This window comes from Bubalus bubalis, chromosome 3, assembly GCF_019923935.1.
Source record: "Bubalus bubalis isolate 160015118507 breed Murrah chromosome 3, NDDB_SH_1, whole genome shotgun sequence".
Taxonomy (NCBI): Eukaryota; Metazoa; Chordata; class Mammalia; order Artiodactyla; family Bovidae; genus Bubalus; species Bubalus bubalis.
In genome coordinates this window covers 145,886,420-145,908,157 of record NC_059159.1, presented here as the reverse complement: position 1 = coordinate 145,908,157, position 21,738 = coordinate 145,886,420, and the positions used below count along the sequence as shown (strand labels likewise).

The following is a 21,738-nucleotide window of genomic DNA, read 5'->3' as shown; positions in this document are numbered from 1 at the left end:
CCCAGGACCCAGGATTGGCAGATGAACCAGGGTCTATGGGGATTGCCACCAACTACAGGGCTCAGCTGGCCAGAAGCCTGTCTGCTGACATTGGGGCAATTAGGGTGTAATCTTCTCTAAATGACACCCAATTCTGGCTAAATCCCTCCTGCCCAGGAGTGGATTCTCAGTTTTCTAAAAGCAGCTTAGTGTTTGGACACTGCCCAGGGCAGCTGGGGTTTGTGGTTGGTGATGGGATGGATGTGGGCCGGTGGGACGGACGTGGGGAGTGGGGGTGTTCCCTACGTGGGCACCAATCCTTGAGTCCAGTTCTTCTGATCCCTACAGCCAGTGTGCAGATGCTCTGATGAGAAACTGAGACCGGAAGTCACACAGTGGGAAGGGCAGGCCAGTGGAGAACAGCTGTCACACGTGTGCCCCTCCTAGACCTTTGGAGGGGATCTAGGACAAGGGTGGGCCTTGGCATGCTGGTCTGATGGATGCTAATTGTCTGCCGGACAGGGTGTATACAGGTGTGCTTGCAGCATCTGTTCCACTGCAGTTCGCAGGTGGGGCCCCCATCTCCAGGAGGCCCCCACCCTCTCCTGCAGGGGGATTTGTGCAGCCTTCCCAGGTGCCTCACTGCCTTCCTGCCAGATGAGGCTGTTGGGCCAGTTTGGAACCCAGCTCCACCCTCACGCCACCCCTTCTCCAGCATATCTTGCCTTTTCCAGGACACCCCATATCTGGGAACTACTTTGCTGCAAAGAAGTAAAGTCGTTTTTGGAGTGAGAAGCCCTGTGGTGCCATTCGGGGGAATCATCTGACTTCGCATAACCATGGTTTGCTCACCTGTGAGATGGGAGTGTTAAGTTTATACTTTACATGGCTTTGTGAAGATCAAATGAGATTCAAACCCATCTCTGTCTCTTTTGGGTGGTAGCCAGGCCTTCCCAGGCTGCCTCCCAAAATGCTTAGGGGCCTGGGGCCATGCCTGCCACCACCTGTCTGTTCAGGAAACCTGTGAGCCCGGGAAGAGGGAGTGGGTCTGGGATAGGTCCTTCTTGGAGTGGAAGGTAAGAGCAGATAGGAAAAGCTGGCTGAGGAGGTGAGCTGAGGTCTCTTGGAGTGCACATGGGGTCCTTTTGTGCAGGTTTGCAGATCTGTGAGGGCCTGTGTAGGGAATGGGTCTGTTTCTAGTTTCTCAGCTGACTTGGTTCCAGTGGCGGCTCATGTGGAGCTGGTGTGGTGTATTGAATTTCCTGCATGTCAGGGTCACCTGGGAATGTTCAGAAATTCCAAAGCATTGGCCACACCCAGAAGGATCAAAACAGCTTCAGGGTAGGACATGGCATCAGAAGTTTTCATACTTCTGGAAGGATCCCAGTGGGAAGATGAGTTTAAGAAACCCATCGTGTCACTGCAGCTTATGTTAGGGATCTGAACTTTCCCTGGTCACATGGGTGGACTGTCATTCTGTACTTTTGTGGATACAGAATTTAATTGCCTCTCTCTACCTTGGTACACAGTCAGGGCCCAGGAATGCCCTTGGCTGTGTTCATGTGCTGGCGGGAAAGCCTGCCTCTTTGCTTCCCATGGCCAGGTGGTGGGCCACCAGCTGCCCTGGGCTGGTCCTGGAAAGTGTGCATAAGCCACAGGCAGACCTAGGGAGAGGGGTGAGCCTCAGAGCGATTCCTGCTGCCAAGTCACTGGGGATGTATATCCTGCTAGCTGGGGAGGGGAGATGGAGAGGAGATGCCTTCAAGGCCCGTTTCCCAGCTCCCGCAAGCACCAAGCCTCACCCAGAATCCCTACTACCTGTCCATTCACTGGACCTGCTGTCCCTGTCCACCCATTGCCGATGTGGGCTTGTCACCCCTCTGCAGTGCCCCCACATCCTCCCTGTTCTCCAGTCAGTCCACGTATATTTACTGAGCACCAGTCATTTGCCAGGCTTGGGCTTGCCAACTGACTCTAGGCCTGTACCCCATTGAGGAGGCAGAGACTCAGTTGCCAGGCACAGGGTGCCCTGTGTGCACCACTGCTTGCATTCCCACTTGCCACACCCACTTTCCCTGTGTGAGAAGCCACCTCACCCCCACCACCCTGGCCTGCACTAATGTATCCAAGGGGTTTGAACCCTGCCTTCCCCCAGCCCAGCTCTCTGCATCTGTGAACTGAAATGATAGAGCACCAGCCCTAGGGTGGCTTTCTGTAGGGAATGTGGCAAGTCCAAGGGTAGCCCCAGCACTTGTATTTTCCTACCTGTTCCCTACTATCCCTGGGACTGATTGCCCTGAGTTCATGCCCTGCCTCAATCCAGGCTCCCTTGACCGCTGGTGACACCCCGATCTGAAATATGGCTTGATGAGGACCGAGCAGAGATGTCACAGGGCTCTGTCCAGCCTTCCAGAGGGTTCTGTCCTTGTGTGAGAGCTTGGCCATGTGTCCCCTCCACCCCTGGTTTCTTTTCCTGGAAGTTGCTCCTCCTGGCCAGTTAGGTCTTACCCACCTGTTGGAATTTGGCTGATTCACCGAGAGGTGATGCTGAGCTTCTTTTCTAGTGGCAGAAGGTATTGTTCAGGTCCACCTCTGACAGATGCTTCTGGAGCAACAAATTTGGCTGCTGTCCAGATGATTCTATCTACAATTAGCTCTCATTTTAAAATTGAGGCATAATTTACTTATTACAAGACACAGTTGTTTGCACTCCTGTGGCTGCCTTGCCTGAGGGTCATCCTCACATACCTTCCAGCTCACGTCATCCAGTACAGCCCTGCTGGCCTGCTGCTGCAGGTTCTGCTTTAGACTTACATGTTGATGGGCTACACCCTGGTGGCCTTTTGTCTGGCTCCTGTGAGCCAGAGGAGGCATTGGAGCTGTGAGTGGTGGTGCTTGCTTTTCTCTCTGAGCAGTAGTGCCTGAGTCACCAGCACCTCCCCTTGGAGGATGCCAGAGTCACCTGTTCCAGGCTCTGTGTGGACCTGCATTCTCAGGTTCCTCAGTGATACCCATGAACAGAACTCGTCTCCTTTTGTCCGGGACAGATACGCACAGATAGCCACCCTGGTCCTCTGGCTAAAAGGCCAGCTCCTCTGCAGCCTCTGCCCCTTCTGCACTTCACCCTAATGCTTGAGGGTGGCCGGGCTCTGCCAGGAGGGAGATAATCTCCGTAAGTCATGTGAAGTAGGAGCAGGAACCAGCATAGCCAGTCTCAGCCAGATCTGGGAATTAATAAGCACTGCCCCAGTAAGCTGAATCATTTCAGACTCTAGGCCTGAGACCACAGGAGTGACTGACTGGCAGGCAGGTGGGCCTGCACCTGGGAAGGGACAGTTCTGGTTCCTGGTGTGATTCTTAGGTGTGGGCAACGGAACAACAGAGTTGTGGGTCCCATGCTGGTTCTGTCTTCCAACCTGTTACACTGCTTTCCTGCCTTCTGTGGCAATTTCACCTGGGAAGTCATGTGGAGTTGCTTTTTCCCAGAGTTCAGTTTCTCACCTGGGAAAGAAGATCCCTCCTGTGAGAGAAGCGAATGGGCTCTTGTTGGTGCAGACTGTGAAGTGCACAGGCCTCACGTTATTGTTAACCCTCCTGGGCCTCTCCCCAACTGTTTTGTCTCTTCCCTGGGCCCCCATCAAAGCTGGAAAGCAGGGCCCGAGAAAATGGGCTTTGGAGGCACTCTGTTTCTGAGTGCTATGTGAGCCTCAGCATCTTTCTCCAGGACATCTGTCCTGGATGTATCCTCATTGATTGCCATCTCTAGCCCTTTTTATGCCCCTCTCTCCTTACCCCATCCCTGGTCCAGTCTGTACTTTGTAGCTGTTGTAACTTGTTTCTCTCCAGCTACCAACAAGGCTGTGTGCCTGTATGGGGTGAAAGGAAGCATATGGCCCACAGTGAGCCTGCAGTCCATTTTTTTGGTTCCATTTTCTGGCTGGACCTTACATTCTGATATCAGGTTTTTGCTGAAGTGCAGTTATGAAAAGTTGATCTCTCATTGTGTGTACTATAACTTCTCTTTCATTCAGAAAGAGTAATTGATCTCCCTGGGTTATATTCAGATCTGGGGTACATTTGGTTTGGGTATTGTATGGGGCTTCCCATGTGGCACAGTTGATAAGGAATCCGCCTGCCAATGCAGGTACCGTGGGTCCAATCCCTGGGTCAGGAAGATCCCCTGGAGGAGGAAATGGAAACCCACTGCAGTATTCTTGCCTGGAAGATCCATGGCAGAGGAGCCTGGCAAGCTACAGTCCAGGGGTCACAAAGAGTCGGACACAACTGAGCAACTGAGCACCAGTTGTTAATCTTATAACTGTAATCAGGTGCAGTAAAACACAGACTTTTAAGTGCATGTACACACCATCCCTGGGCACATATGCACCCTGCTTCTGGTAATTTCTCATCACCAAGAGTGGTGGTAGCTAAGGTACTGAGCATCTCACCTCTAGCATTGTACATTTAGATAACATTTCAGATACTGCTTCATTTTCAATGGTTTGATTCTGTTGGGTTGGCCAAAAGATGCATTTGGGTTTTTCCATAAAGTGTTAAGGAACTGACCTTTTGGCCAACCCAATAAACTCTTGTTTATCATAGTTTTGATAATGGTCATACAGTACTATTTTAAAATTAAAATTAGTTTTATTAAAGTACAGAAACTACATGATCATCTTTATACAGCTCAATGTCCCCATGCAGCTCCACAGATGGAGCAAGGAGCATGTTGTCAGCATCCCAGGGACTGTTCTCTGATGCTTGTCCAGAGGTAATTGTTCAGACTCTGCCCCATGAATTGATCATGCCCGTTTTCAACTTGGCATAGGCAGTCCCACAGACTCTGGGTTTTGTGTGTTCACTCTGAATTTTGTGTCTAGAGACACGGATTTGTGGATTGATAGCACTCATTGCTGGTAGGGTTGCATGTGGACACACCATGCTTGCTTCCCCAGGTTTGGGCAGGTGGATTCTGAGCCTCCGCACATGCATGTAGGTAGACCCAGGGTGGGCACTGGTGTCCATGTTAAATTCCAGCCTTTCTGGTCCATGTCCTAGTTGCCAGCCTGGTGCTGGCTTTCATTTCCCAGTAGACCTCTCCTGTGTTGACCCTCTTTTTGTGAGGAGCCTATTCAGGACCTTTCCCAGTTTTTCTGTGGGGTGTCTGCTTCTTTCCTCCTGATGTGTCAGAGTTCGTGATGTGGTTTGGATGTGGACCCTCCTGCCCTTCAGCAGTAGGTCCACCACTGGTGTAATAGAAGAGCTGGCTGAGAGGGTGGGGATGGCCCAGAGTTACAGCTGTGCCTCTACCAGGATAGATGAGGCCTTGACATGGCTTTGGCCTCTTGGACTCAGTTTCTTCATTCATCAACTGGGAACCAGAATTCTCCTGAGAACTTTGAGCTAGGCAATAAGTGAAATAATTGATTTAAGGAGAATTTTAAGAGTGGTAGCTATTGTTGCTAACACTAAATTATTTTAAATAGTAGGAGACCTTATACCTACTATGATGGCTAAAATCAACAATAACAAGTATGGACAAGGATGTGGAGAAATCAAAACCCACACTTGAATGGAAAATGATATGCTGCTTTGGCAAATCATTTGGCAGTTTCTTGGTGTCAAACATAAAGTTATCATATATATGTACCATATGTGTACCACTGGTTCACTCCTACATACATACCCAGGGAATTGAAAATATGTATCCACACAACTTGTACATACGTGTTCATAGTAGTAGTATTCATGACAACCCAAAAGGGGGAACAACCCAAATGTCCATCAGCTGATGAATGGATAAACACATGTGGTCCATGCATACAATGGGATAGTATTTGGGAATAAAAAGAAGTGAAGTGCTGGTACACAGTATAACATGGATGAACCTTGGAAGCATTATGATCAGTGAGAGAAGCAAGTCACAGAAGATAAAATTGTATGGTTCCCTTTATATGAAATATCCTGAATAGACAAAGCCACAGAGATAGAAAGTACACTATTTAGGGTCTGGAGAAAGGGAGCTGGGGAATGAATACTAATGGGGAATGAAAGTGTGGGTTATGAAAATGTGAAATTAGATGATTGGTTGCTCAATCTTGAGACTCTGTTGAAAACTACTGAATGGAATTGTACGTAAAATGGGTGAATGTTATGGCATGTAAATTATATCTTAAGGTTTTTTCAGTGGAAGCAAAGGGAAGAATCTCTTTGCTTGCTAAATCATCTGGATAAGCTACACTATGCTCTCACGTGATCCCAGAGGATTTGGGGCAGGTTCCTTTAGCTTGATAGCTGTGCATCCCTGACATGTGAGCTACAAGTGACAGCTCAGGCACCTGACCCTCCTGCTTGGGTTCAGCCCTTTTCATTAGCTTATTTATCATTTTCTTTGAATAAGTCTTGGGTTTCTGGTTAAATTAGTATTCAAGGTTAACGTCTTTAAGTGGTTGCAGTATTGCTCTGTTTTGTGTTTTTTGGCCACAAGCCATGTTAGGATCTTAGCTCCCTGACCAAGGATCAAACCTGCATCTCCTGCATAGAAAGGCTATGTCCTAACCACTGGACCGCCAGGTAAGTCCCCTGGATAAAATCATCAGTTCAGTTCAGTTCAGTCCAGTTGCTCAGTCATGTCCGACTCTTTACGACCCCATGAATCGCAGCACGCCAGGCCTCCCTGTCCATCACCAACTCCCGGAGTTCACGTCCATCGAGTCAGTGATGCCATCCAGCCATCTCATCCTCTGTCGTCCCCTTCTCCTCCTGCCCCCAATCCCTCCCAGCATCAGAGTCTTTTCCAATGAGTCAGCTCTTCGCACGAGGTGGCCAAAGTACTGGAGTTTCAGCTTTAGCATCATTCCTTCCACAGAAATCCCAGGGCTGATCTCCTTCAGAATGGACTGGTTGGATCTCCTTGCAGTCCAAGGGACTCTCAAGAGTCTTCTCCAACACCACAGTTCAAAAGCATCAATTCTTCGGCGCTCAGCCTTCTTCACAGTCCAACTCTCACATCCATACATGACCATAGGAAAAACCATAGCCTTGACTAGATGGACCATGAAATCATCACCTACAGACAATATGGATATGTCAAGTTAAGGCAAGATAACCTTAACTTCTTACCACACTTCAGAGACTGGAAGAAAGAGAAGAAAGGATTAATTCCATATTGTCTGTATAAAATCATCACTTACAGACAATATGGAATTAATCCTTTCTTCTCTTTCTTCCAGTCTCTGAAGTGTGGTAAGAAGTTAGGGTTATCTAGCCTTGTCCTTTTAAGTGGAGTGACTGCAGTGCTTGTCCACTTTTTATTAATGCATTCTGTTCTTTGTTAAGTTGGCTCTCATTTTAAATCTGTTTAGGTAGATTTACTGTAGCTGTAGGTGCTCTTTCTATGAAATTAAGAAAGAAAGTTACACAACCATTTTTCTAAGATTCATGTTGAGGAACAGGTTGAAAGCATCTTAGTGCAAATGACATTCTTACATCCTTTCTTAACATTAATTTGCAGCAGAAATGTTGATAGTTCACTTTCTGACATACTGTCTTGTTTACTTACTATGCAGGTAGATGCCAAATCAATATTTTTAAGTTGAGTTAAGTTAATGCCTTTGGTTTTGTGTTCCTGGGGCAAGTGAATGCTTTTCCAGGTGAACTCTTGACTTCTGTTTGCTGAGATCTCATCCAGGTTTCTGCATACATAGTCAGCCCAGGTGACCTGGGACACTCCCCCACCTCCGGCTTTTGAAAGAAGAATTTATGAGTTACAGGGTGTCTGTTGAGCCACCCTTCCCTCCCCACATCCTGTCTTGTGCTGTGAGTGGACAGAGAAGTTCTGATTTCCAGCCCTGCCATAGTGCAAAGTCCCGGGGGGTGGGGCAGCCGCTGGGGGTGGGGGAAGTTGTGGTGATGGTGGTGGTGGTAAGGGACTGGCTTGCAGCTCCTTGGTTTAGGGGCTTGTGCTTTTGCATATGAATATAATCATCATCAGATTGAGAAAATAAACTAACTTGGTGGCTTTTTTTCTTTTGTTTGGGGTTTTTGTTATGTCACTTCCTCTTTGTGAGACTTTTGCCTCATCTTTTTGTTCAGTTGCTATTTTTATCATTAATATGTATTTATAGTATAATCCCTCCCCCAGCACAGTAATGCTTTGGCAGTGATCCCCAAGTTCTGATATGAAATGTTTTTACTTTTTGTTTACTTGGTTTTCTGTTGTTTCGTATACCCTCTCTGATACAGACATTATTTAAGAGATCATATTCCATGTGTTTGGGTGCATACTGATATATATTTTTTTCTTAATACATGTATTTTATTGAAGTGTAGTTGACTTACAGTGTTTCAGATGCACTGCAAGGTGATTCAGTTATACATATATATTATTTTGAAATTATTTTCCATTATAGATTATTAAAAGATATTGACTATTAGTTCCCTGTGCTGTACAGTAAACCTTTGTTGCTTGTTGGCATACCTATTTTTTAAAAATTAGGAATCTAGCATTCTATTCATACTAAGACAAGTAGAATCAAAATGTCATGTTTTTTAGTTGGGAAAAAATTCATAAGTTTTCTAAAATACATATACATATTACTTATATATATGTATGCAAGAGTTTTTCTACTACATATGATAAAGGCTTGAGATAGAACATTAAAAAAAAGAAGAGATGGAGAAATTGGAAAACATAAGCTAAATGAAATAAGAGCACTGACTATGAAATAGAAAAAGTGAAAAACTAGATAAAAGTAAAAGAACCTTATATAGTCGAGTTGTTTTAAACATGGCTACTCATTAGAAATGTATCTGGAGCTCTGGAAGAAAAAAAGCAATACGTGGGCATTTGTATTTTTCAAAAATTTTCAAGATAATTCTGATATGCATCTGGATTTTAAAAAGTGATTACACGTTTTTCTGTTAAGTCACACTTTTGGTAATATAGAGTTGTTTTTTTCTGTTGACCAGTCATGATTCAATGGTGTTAAGTAATAGTTACATAATCACTGTAGTAAAAGATGTTTATCAGTTTTCACAATCAATCGCCAGACAAAAAATAAAAGATAATTACAGTTGCAAGCCATAATGGGACATGATTAGCCTAACAGTATGACATAATTACATACAGTTTGGGGGGATCAAGCAGAGTGATGTGGTAACTGGAGCACATGCATTTTTCATCTGTTTTCATCTGCCCAGCCAGTCTGTGTTTTTTGGTTGGTGCTGTAAAATCTTTATCTCGTGATAATATCATAGCACTTGCTCAGTTCAGTTTAGTCGCTCAGTCATGTTCGACTCTTTGGGACCCCATGAACCGCAGCATGCCAGACCTCCCTGTCCATCACCAACTCCCGGTGTTTACCCAGACTCATGTCCATCGGGTCGGTGATGCCATCCAGCCATTTCATCCTCTGTCCCCTTCTCCTCCTGCCCTCAATTCCTCCCAGCATCAGGGTCTTTTCCAATGAGTCAGCTCTTTGCATGAGGTGGCCAAAGTATTGGACTTGTTATTTGTATACAGTTCACAGACTTGAGTCCCATTTTGAGGTTGATGAGTGAGGCTGATGTGGTTTCTTGGGGCTGACAGCCTCACAGAGGAAGCTGGCCGTAGGGTAATGCCTACGTGTGGCCCCGTCTCGCAGGTCTCCCCATCATGTCTTCTTTCCAGTCCTCAGAGTTGCCAGATGCCCTTTTGACTCAAGCAAGGGCTTAAGCCCCGTGGCTTGTATGTACTAGTTTTGGGGTAGAGAGGAAGCCACCAGCAGTCGATATCTGTTGAATATTGACTGCGACAGCCTGCACTGAACTTGAGTTACTGGTTCCTCTTCCCTGCCTAGCTCCCTGAATTAAGGTTTGGGAGAGAGGCCAGTTCCCAAGGCTGCTCTTCCCTTCCTCAGATCAGCAGACAGTTACAGCTTTCAACTGATTAGTAAGTGCTCTGTGGCTGAGGTGGGGCTGAGCCTGGGCTGACAGGTTCAGCAGGCCCAAGTGTGCCAGCAGATGGTGACCGTGTGGAGTGATGACTGGAGGGACTCCTCCTTCCCTGAGCACCAGCTGCTGGTGGCCCAGCTCTGCCCCAGGCTGGCACTCTGCCCCTTGGGGTACTCAGGACATACTCGCTCTGAGGAGCTCCTTCCCAGGATGAAGTTCTGGTAGGGACACCACTTTGAACCAGAAAAGAAGTGAGGGATGTTTTAGGGGCCCCTGATTCTGGTTGGGGGATAGAGAGGATGTAGTGCTGACGATCACTTGTTACAGTAACCAAGACCATTCCTGAGGTCCTGACGGTGTGGGCTCTCCTGGTACCAGCGGCACCCTCCCGAGGCCAGACACTCAGGAAGCATGCTCGTGAAAGGTCCTTGTGCAGCTACTGGTGGCACAGGGAGACATGGTGGGGTGGGCACATAATGACGGTCCCCAGTCCCTGATCCCAGGAAAAGGATTAGGCAGCAAGCCCAGCAGAGGGGCCAGGATGGGCAGCTGATAGGAGTTGGCAATTCCGGGATGCCCCCACCCTGATGCAGGCTGCTAGCCCTTCAGGAAGCTGTGGGAACTGCTGTGGGAGGGTGGGGCTGGATCAGCCCAGGAATTCCAACAACAAGGAAGTTGAGAATCCCAAACCCGAGCTTCATTGTGAAAACTGCTTCCTGGAAGCACACCTAACATCCTGGGAATGCTCAGTCTGGTTCTCCTGGCTTGGCATGTGTTGCATCTCCTACATCAAATTGTCACCTGAAAAACTGGTAACTCTTGGTGGATGTTGGGCCAAAAGACTCGGCCAAGCCAAAGAATGGGAAAGGAAGGATTTGTCACTCCCAGTAAGTTAAGTAGAACACCATAGATCTTTCCCAAAGCAGTGTTGTGGGACCGGTGCCCTTAGCCAGTCAGGTTGCTGCTGCTGCTGCTGCTAAGTCGCGTCAGTCGTGTCCGACCCTGTGCGACCCCATAGATGGCAGCCCACCAGGCTCCTCCATCCCTGGGATTCTCCAGGCAAGAACACTGGAGTGGGTTGCCACTTCCTTCTCCAATGTGTGAAAGTGAAGTCTCTCATTCGTGTCCGACTCTTCGCGACCCCACAGACTGCAGCCTACCAGGCTCCTCCATCCATGGGATTTTCCAGGCAAGAGTACTGGAGTGGGTTCCCATTGCCTTCTCTAGCCAGGCAGGTTAGGGAGAGGCAGATGGAGCCTATTGCCTGGAAAGTCCGTGAACCCCCTATAGACACCAGACTGTCAGTCCGCTTTAGTTGCTGACCCTAGTGTAGGCCATGAAGGCTGCTAGCTCTGTGGACCTCACATCCATGGACTCGAGGCAGAGGCCCCAGCATCATGCTAGCCTGCTTCAGCTTTCCCATTTAGCTCTGTTCCAAGACAACTTTAGTAGCATAACGAGACTTGGACCAAACATGGGCCACAGGGCTACATTGTGCTGACTTCCATTCTTCTCATCAGGTGGTCAGAGGAAGCCTGTTATCTGTAATTGTTATCTCTGCTTCTTTGTCCTGCGTCTGTCTCTGAATCTTGGCCTTGTCGGGCTAGTGGGGGCCTGAGTATCTGGTGGAGACTTGGACCTGGTCCTGGATAACACAGCATGGGGCCAGGGGTTGTTGGGCATCTCAGCATGTTGACGCTAGTCAGAAGTGCTGGCTCTGGAGGCTTCTGGTTCCTCTTGAGGCAGGAGGGGGGGATACCTGTCCACTGGTGCGTCCCAGCCTCTAGTGGAAGCAAAGATTTGGCTTGTTGCTTGAATGTCTTCATGGGAGTCTCATCCCTGCCAGGACACCACCCTCATAAATGGTCCCCTAGTTGCCTCGCTCCCGGCACGCCCCTAGTTGAAACTGCAGCTCAGGGGCCCTGCACCTGTTCTGTCCCCTCTGTGTCCTACTCTTTGGGTGCTTGTGTTCTGAACCATGCTGCCCTCAACATACTGAGGTGGGTGGCTGCACTGGGCAGCAAGACGGGCCGACCCAGAGCCAGAACTTTGCGACAGGAACTCATCCTGTCTTGTCTCTGAGGCCTCCTGCAGTGAGACTTCAGGCCTGAGGACGGGAGGGTCAGGGTGACCCAGGTCTCATTTACCCAAGTGTGCACGTGCCCTGATCCTGAGCTCTCACCGCTGTTCCCACTCCACAGAAGCTAGGTGGTCTGCCAGGTCACTTGGGGAAGCCCCCAGACCTGACTCCCATCCCCACCCAGCTCCTCTGCTCCCCACTTGGGTCTTCTTCCCAGGCTGTGCCCATGGTCTCTGAGTCTCCCAGCTGCCCCCTTCTCAGAAAGCGGCCCTTGATGCTTGCCGGAGAGCCTGGGACCTCCTGCCTGGCATGTGCTCACACTACTTCCTGAGCTGTGACCTCTCTTGCCACCAGGTTTGGCTTTGAAATCTGCCTCTGGAGGCCTGCAACTTCCCTTCCTGGCCTGAAGCTTGCCCTGGGCACCCTCCCCATTTGGCACATGTAACCTCCCCCACTATGTTTGTTTCTGGCTCCAAGTGTCCACGTGAGTGCGGATGTACTTGAAGCAAGGCCAGGCATGACCTCACATCTGTATTCACTGGACCTGGGAAGATACACAGCAGTGGGGAGGGTGTGGTCTGCAATCCTGTGTCGAAACAGCGTTAGCCTGCTTACAGCTGGCGCAGCCCTGTGGGGACATCACAAAGGCACTGCCACTGCCACCTCAGAGCCCATACAGGCACCCTGTGATCCAGGAGGTCAGTGGTCAGGGAATATCGTGGGCAGGCCTGGGGTGGAGACCAAAGCTGGGTCCCCAAGCTGCCCGGGAACTTGTGAGGTCCTCCAGAAAGCACCAGCCTGGGAGGTGTGCGGGGAGGCAAAGACAAGCATATCCACAGCTGGACACTGCAGTCAGATGGTACATTTAGCTGCTCTGAGAACCTCCTGGGTTTGGGGGGTCAGGTTTTGAGATAGATTCAAGCCCCACAGGATGTTGCGAGGTGTGTAAGGATGCTTTGGTCAGAAGAAAGACAGGTGGGCTGAGTGACCAGGTGCATAGATTGTCTCCACCTCTCCAGCCCTCAGCTTCCTGGCCTGTGAGCTGGGGCAGTGAGCACAAGGGTGAGGTCTCCAGGTTGAATGCTTCAGAAATATCCAAGTTGTTTTCTTAGCTTTATTGAAGTATAAGTGAAATACAATAAATTGAATATATTTAAAGTATTCAAGTTTTCCCTGGTGGCTCAGTGGTAAAGAAATTTGCCTGCTAATGCAGGAGACAGAGGTTCAGCCCCTGGTCCAGGAAGATCCAACGTACCACATAGCAACTAAGCCTGTGTGCCACAACTCTTGAATATGTGCTCTAGACAAGTTTTCATATGGGTGCATACTCATGAAGTAGACAGTGTAATTGAAATAATGACGGTATTCGTCATCCCCACATGTTTCCTCATCCCTATTTGTAATTTCTTTCCTCCTCATCTGCAGGCAACACTGATATGTACATTTGTTTGCATTTTCTAGTTTTACATAAATGGAATCATACAACACATACTGTATTTTTGGTGTGAGAGGTGTCTGTGTTAATGTGTGTATCAATAGCTGTCCCTTTTGGTTGTGGAGTAGTATTCAATTGTGCGGCTATTACCACATTTTTAAAAAAATCTACTTTCCTATTGATGGTCATTGGGCTGTTTTGAGTTTGTTTTGTTTTGGTTGTTACACATACATAGACTCCTATATGTATCTGTACAAAGATACATACTTGGATTTCTCTTGGGTAAATACCTAAGAGTGGATGGCTGTGCCATAGGTCAGATATATGCTTAACTTTTTAAGAATCTGCCAGATTCTTTGCCAAAGTGGTTGTACCATTTACATTCCCCATCAGCAGTGTAGGAGAATTCTAATTGCTTCCCACTCATCCAGCCTTGGTAAGTAGGATCAGACATTTTAATCTTCAGTACTCTAGTAAATATGTAGTGGTTAACTCATTTAATTATTATTTGCATTTCCCTTGAGATAAGTCCTGGGTGTTCATTGGAAGGACTGATGTTGAAGCTGAAACTCCAATACTTTGGCCACCTGATGCGAAGAGCTGACTCATTGGAAAAGACCTTGATGCTGGGAAAGATTGAGGGCAGGAGGAGAAGGGAACGACAGAGGATGAGATGGTTGGATGGCATCACCGACTCAATGGACATGAGTTTGGGTGAACCCCAGGAGTTGGTGATGGACAGGGAGGCCTGGCGAGCTGCAGTTCATGGGGTTGCAAAGAGTCGGACACGACTGAGCGACTGAACTGAACTGTCACTTAATATGTTCAGCACCTTTTCATATGATTCTTTCTCATATGTGTATCTTCTCAGGTGATGTATTTGTTCAGTTCTTCTGCCCATTTTTTAAAATTAATTTTCATTGAAGTATAGTTGTTTGCCAATTTTTTTTGAAAGAAAAATCAGTTACATTTTTAAGCATCAGAGTTTATTGTATAGTTTATTAAGTACGTCTGTCACAAGTGGCTTAAATAAATGCGGTTAGTATTTGGGATGTAACATTTTTTAATGAGTAGAGAATTATAGGACTATTAGGACAAATCTCCCTGTCATGAGATTTGTGACCCACTCATTTATCAGCAGCCCCTCAGATATGCAGATGACACCACCCTTATGGCAGAAAGTGAAGAGGAACTAAAAAGCCTCTTGTTGAAAGAGGAGAATGAAAAAGTTGGCTTAAAGCTCAACATTCAGAAAACTAAGATCATGGCATCTGGTCCCATCACTTCATGGCAAATAGATGGGGAAACAGTGGAAACAGTGTCAGACTTTATTTTTATGGGCTCCAAAATCACTGCAGTTGGTGACTGCAGCCATGAGATTAAAAGACACTTACTCCTTGGAAGGAAAGTTATATGCAGCCTAGACAGCATATTCAAAAGCAGAGACATTACTTTGCCATCAAAGGTCCATCTAGTCAAAGCTATGGTTTTTCCAGTGGTCATGTATGGATGTTAGAGTTGGACTGTGAAGAAAGCTGGGCACCGAAGAATTGATGCTTTTGAACTGTGGTGTTGGAGAAGACTCTTGAGAGTCCCTTGGACTGCAAGGAGATCCAACCAGTCCATTCTAAAGGAGATCAGTCCCGCGTGTTCATTGGAAGGAATGATGCGGAAGCTGAAACTCCAATACTTTGGCCACCTCATTGGAAGAGTTGACTCATTGGAAAAGACCCTGATGCTGGGAGGGATTGGGGGCAGGAGGAGAAGGGGACGACAGAGGATGAGATGGCTGGATGGCATCACCGACTCGATGGGCATGAGTTTGAGTGAACTCCGGGAGTTGGTGATGGACAGGGAGGCCTGGCGTGCTGCCATTCATGGGGTCGCAAAGAGTCGGACATGACTGAGTGACTGAACTGAACTGAACTGAACTGAACATGGTATTCTTCTGTCATGTTAAGACAAGAAGAGGCATAAACTTTCTGTTGCCCAATTTTAATTGGATTATTTTTCTTACTGAGTTTATATTCTGGATCTTAGTCCTTTATAAAAAAGATGTGTGATTTGCACACACTTTTTCCCAGTCTATCATGTCATTCTCTTACCTTGTCTAACAGCATAAGCTTATAGTTTTGGAGTCCAGATTACCAGTTTCTCCTTCTGTAGGTCATGTCCAAAGTCACAGACATTTTCTTTTGTTTTCCCCTGGAAATCTTATACTTTTAATGTTTAAACCTATGATCCGTTTTAAATTAATTTTCCTATATGTTGTAAGGTATGGGTGGTAGTTCATTTTTTAATATAAGGATATTCATTTATTTCAGCACCATGTATTAAAAGATTATCCCTTCTCCACCAAATTGCCTTTGTACCTTTGTCAAGTCAGTTGGCTGTACATAAGAGTCTATTTCTGGATTCTCTATTCTGTTCAGTACCTCTGTTTGTCTGTCTTTATGCTGGTAGTATGCCCGGTATTTTGGTCATCTGATGTGAACCACCGACTCACTGGAAAAGTCCTTGATGCTCAGAAAGATTGAGGGCAGAAGAAGAGGGCATTAGAGGATGAGATGGCAGGATGGCATCACCAATACAATGGACATGAACTTTGGCAAGCTTCAGCAGATGTTGAAGGACAGGAAGGTCTGGCATGCTGCAGTCCATGAGGTCACACAGAGTTGGACATGACTGGGCGACTGAACAACAGCAATATTCTCTTAATTACTATAGCTTTATAATGTTGAAATCACCTAGTTAGTCCTCCTGCTTTATTTTTCTTTTTCAAAGTGATTCTGATTGTTCTAGGTCCCTTAGCTTTCCATACAAATTTTAGAATGAGATGTTCAATTTCCACCAAAAAGAGAAATGCTGGAATTTTGATTGTTATCATGATGAATTAAAAGACCCATTTGTGGAGAATTGATATCTTAACAATATTGAGTCTTTTGGCCCATGAATAGATATATCTCTATTTTTAAATTTCTCTCAGCAGTATTTTGTGGCTTTTAATGTATAGGTCTTGCATATCTTCTGTCAGACTTAAGTATAAACATTTAATACAGTTGATGCTGTTGTAAGTAGTGTTTAAATTTTTTTCATTTTCCAATTGTTTAGTCCTAAACAAATACAGAAATAAGATTTGATTTTTATATAGTAATCTTGTGTCTTGCAGCCTAGCTGATCTCACTTATTAGTTCTAGTGACTTTGTAGATTTCTTTGGATTTTCTATACAGACTATTGTGTGATGTCTAAGTAAAGACAGTTTTACTTCTTCCTTTCCAGGCTAGATCCCTTTGATTTTTCTTGTTTCATGGCACTGTAGGCTGAGAACTTAAAAAGTGCAGTGTTGACCAGAGCAAGGTGACTGTTTTTCATCATTAAATAATGTTAGCTGACAGATGTTTAGAAGATGTCATCAGGTTGAGGGTTCTCCCTTCTGTTTGCTGAGACTGCTTACAGGGATGAATGTCGAATTTTGTCAGAGTTTCCTGCAGCTTTTGAGATGATCCCCTAGATTTTTTTTTGTCTTAATATACTCAAGTTCATTTATTTTTTTTCTTCTAATGATTGTCAATCAATATTACATTCTTTGGATAAGCCCCTCTGTATCATAATTCCTTACCTTTTTTATATATTGGTGGATTTTTGTACTGTCTTTGGTTTAACGCTGGTCTCATAAAGTCAGGTGGGAAGTTTTCCTTGCTTTTCAGTTTTCTGGATGAATCTGTGTACGTTGGATTTAGGTCTTTCTTAAACGTTTGGTAGAATTCATCAGTGAAGCCCAGAATGTTCTCTCTGTGGTTTTAAACTACAAATTCACTTGCCTTAGTAGATTTGGGACTATTCAGGTTATCCATTTCTTCTTGAGTGGGCTTTGGTAATTTTTATCTTTCAAGGAATTTTTCCATTTCATCTGTCATATTTATTGGCATCAAACTATTCATGATATCCCTTATTCTTCTTAATACCTGTGGTGCTCCTTCCACCTACCCCTACCTCAGTTATTCTGAATAGAAGTGTGTCCATTTGATTAACGTTTTTAAAGAACTTGCTTTTGATTTAATTTATCTATTTTTTGTCTATTTCATTGATTTCTACTCTGATCCTTATTATTTCTGTTTTTTCCTTTGAATTTCATATGCTCCTTGTTTCTTGTTTCTGCTTTTACTTTTTTACTGAGGAGAAACATATAGAGCACAAATCATAAGCGTGAACTTGCACATGCTGAACACGCCTACATAATGAGCACCCAGATCAAGAATCGACACATCTTCAGCTCCAGAAGCCTCTTTCAAGGGCCCTCCCCCAACCCAAGGGACCACTGCCTCTTTACCAGCTCAGTTGTATATATAAACGGAATCATACAGTATATCTCTTGTGTCTGACTTCTTTCACCCAATGTTGTATGAGATTCGTCTATGTTGTTTAAATAACAGCAATTTACTTATTTTCATTTCTGTGTAGTATTTGTAATGTGACTGTATCATAATTTTTCCTTGTGTTGACAGACCTTGGGAACTTTCTGGCTTGAGTCTTTTTGTAAATGATGCTCCTATAAACATGCAGGGTCGTGGAACAGATGTGTGCTTAGTGTTAGTAGATAATAGTTTTCCTGAGTGGTTGTGCCAGTTATGCTCCCGCTACCAGAAGATCAGAGTGCATGAGGGTTTCAGGCAGGGTGTACACAATATGTGTTCCAGACACCATCGTGCTGTCCAGTGTTTGTTGAACAGCTGAGTGAGTGAATACACAAGCACACAGCTGAAAGGAGAGGCAGTTCTCACTGGGGTTGGCTCAGCTCTAATCAGATACCATGTGGGCCCAAAACTAGCCAAATACAAGAAACAGCTCCTTCCTTAAGTAACACACAGCCTATGAGGTGGGTTTAAAACCATGCTCCAGTGGGGTTTATAGGGTCTGTGTTCAGTACAGAACTTGTGTCTGGGAGGTGAGAAACACGGTAGCCCTCAGGCAGGACTTGAAGGCCTTCGTCCCTTGGCCTGTAGAATGCCCAGAGACCATTTGGGCAAAGGCCTGGAGGAGTGTTGTGTGGAGAAAACTATGGCATGGTGAGCTGGGGTGAGCATGGGTTTCTTACCAGCTGTGTACATGGGGCTAAGCTCTTAGCCTTGTGAGCCTCAGTCTTCTTATCTCTTAAAAGGGCTTAGCCTCACAGGGCTTTTAGCTGCATCATGAGCTTTGTGCCCAATACCTGGTGTAATTTTTAAGATGGAAGCTGAGGTTATTGATTAGATTGGTAGTTTTTTTTTTTAAACATAGTCATTTAATGCTATAAATATTCTCCTAAGTCCTTGCCATAATGGCATCCTACCAATTCTCATACTCATTTCATTTTCATGTAGTTAAAAATACTTCGTTTCACTTTTGGTTTCTTCTTTGATGTGTTGGTTAGTTGCCAGACATTTAGGGATTTTCTAGAAATCTTTCCATTATTGATTTCTTATTTAATTTCCTGTGGTCAAAACAAATCTTTGTATGGCCGGAATCCTTCTGGAGTGTGTTTCATTAACCCAGAGTATGGTCTGTCTGGGTAAATGTTCCATGTGTCCTTGTAAAGAATGAATGTGCTGCTGCTGTTGGGCGGGAGACTCTAGACATGCCAGTTAGGTCAGGCTAGTTAATTGTGCTGTTCATGTCTACTGTGTCCTTATTGATGTCCTGTCTACTTGTCCTATGAAATATTGAGAGGAATAATGAGAGTTGGGTGTTGAACTCTCTCAAATATAATTTTGGATTTGTCTTATTTTTGTTTGTAGTTCTACCAGTTTTTTATTCATATATTTTGAAGCTCTGTTATTAAGTGCATAAATGTTTAGAATTGTAAGGTTCTCTTTGTGACTTAGACTAATTATTATGAAATGATCCTCTTTGTCTCTGGTGATATTCTTTGCATTGAAAAATATATAAAAGATATATAAAATACCTACTCTATCTGATATTAATAGAGACATTCCAGCTTTCTTTTGAGATGTGTTAGTGTGCTTTATCTTCTTCCATGCTTTAACTTAAAACAACTGTAACAATTTATTAGTATAATTCAGTTTACCGCACAATTCACTCAAAATGTACAATTCATTGGCTTTTAGTATATTCAGAGTTGTGCATTTGTCTCCTCAACTAATTTTAGAATATTTTCATTAGCCCCAAAAGATACCCCTTTAACTGTCACCCCCTCCAACCTCCCAACTCCACTCCCTGTCATGGGCAACCATTCATATGCTTTCGATCTCTAGATTTGCCTGTTTTGGATATTTCATATGCATGGAATCATACAATATGTGGCCCTTTGCGACTTGCTCTTTTCACATAGCAGAATATTTTCAAGGTTCATGTATGTTGTTCCATGTGTCAGTAACTCATTTCTTTTTATTACCAAATAATACTCCATTGTATATGTAGACCAGTTTTATTTATCCCTTCCTCAGTTGGTGGCCATTTGGTTTTTTTCTGCTTACTGCTATTATGAAGATTTGTGTACAAGTTTTTGTGTGAATGTATATTATCATTTTTCTTGAGTCTGTACCTAGGAGTGAAATTGCAGAATCATATGGTGATTCTGTGTTTAACTCTCTGAGGATCTACCAGGCTGTTTTCCACAATACCATTTTATATTCCACTAGCAGTGGGTTCAGTTTTTCCATACCTTCACCAGCACTTGTTATTTTCCTTTTAAAAAAAATTTTGATTATACCCATCCTAGTGGGTGTGAGGCGCTATCTTATTGTGATTTTGACTTTCCTTTTCGTATCTACTGATGGTGAGTGCCTTTTAATAAGCTGATTGGCCATTTTTAAAAATCTTTGGAGACATGTATTCAGGTCCATTGTCCATTTTTTAAATTGATTTGTTTATCTTTTTATTGTTGAGTTATAGGAGTTCTTTATATGTTCTGGATACTAGACGCTTACCAAATACAAAAATTTGAAAATATTTTCTACTATTGTGTAGGTTGTCTTTTCATGTGATAGTATGCTTTGATACACAAATTTTAGAATTTTGATGAAGTACAGTTTGTCTGTTTTTTTCTTAATGTTACTTGTGCTTTTGGTGCCACAAGGAAGATCCCATTGGCAACAAGGTCATGAGGATTTACCCACATTTTCTTTTGAGAGTTGTAGTTTTAGGTCTTCCATTTAGATCTCTCATCTATTTTGAGTTAATTGTTATATATGATGTAAGAAAGGGATTCAACTTCATTCTTTTGCATGTGGGTTTCTATCGGTTCTAGCACAATTTATTGAAAACCTCTTCCTTTTTTTCTTTTTTTGCCCCCCTAATTACTTGTTTATTTGCTTAGCTGCACCAGGACTCAGTTGAGGCATGCAGAATCTTCAGTCTTTGTTGTGGCATGCGAACTGGTAGTTGGGGTTGCCACCCAGGATGTGGCAGGTCCTGCCTAGACACGGATTTGTGCTTTGGTCTTTCCCTGGGACAAGGATGAAGGAAGTAGAGGACAGCAACAGAAATCAGAGAGAGAGCTGAGCTGACTTGATTTAAAAAGGAACCTGTGTTTTCACAGAGCAAGTTGTCAGTGACTGGGAGCAGGTGAACAAGGCCCACTCTTGGGAGGGAGAGCAGTTACCCTGACCTGACCCTACCCTACTTTATTCAGATACAGAATCAAGTTGCTTTCTACATTTTTATTTTTTATATTACAAATAGTCCTGCTCATATACATATGAGCTTTGCTCATATTCATAGCTTTGTATGTTTTCCCAATTGTTTTCTTAGACTGGATTTCTAGACTTCATATTAAATAATAAATTAATGAAAATGTTTGTATTTCTCTCAAGAAATAAAGGCATCATTTTCCTTGCTCTTTAATAGCCCTCTCTCTTTTGTTTTCCTTCTGTGAGCCAGGAGCCCTGTAAAGAGACAGGGTCTCCCCCTCAGAGGTCTGCGTGGGGTGGCCAGTGAAGAGGGGCTCCCTGGGGAGGATGCACACTAGAGGCCTGTGTGGGCCGTGTCCTGGCTACTGTGATGATGCAGGGTGGGAGGGAAAGAAAAGCAAAGGTGCTCGCTTGGGGCTGTGACACCTGGATGAACAGGGCATGATGGTGCGTCCAAGCTGGCCGGGACCTGGGGCATGGACTTGGGCAGACCAGCACCAGTTCTGGTTGTACTTGCTCGTGGGGGCTCCTCCCTGAGCCACTGCAAGATCCTTTGCTCTTAGAGCCCAAAGCCCTTGCTGGGTCTGGGGATGGTGGGTCCTCTCCCCTAGGGTATTTTCAGCTCTGTGCCCAGGTCCTGGGCAGGTGGGCAGGGTCTCCCAATTAGGACACACGTGGGGAT

The 21,738-nt window shown here is 45.0% G+C and overlaps 1 protein-coding gene across 3 annotated transcripts in view; it reads left to right on the top strand.

Moving 5' to 3' along the window:
• The window catches only part of BICD2 (BICD cargo adaptor 2), a 55,723-nt gene that overhangs the window by 10,086 nt on the left and 23,899 nt on the right, over nucleotides 1-21,738 (top strand). The gene's annotated exons all lie outside the window — the stretch shown is intronic.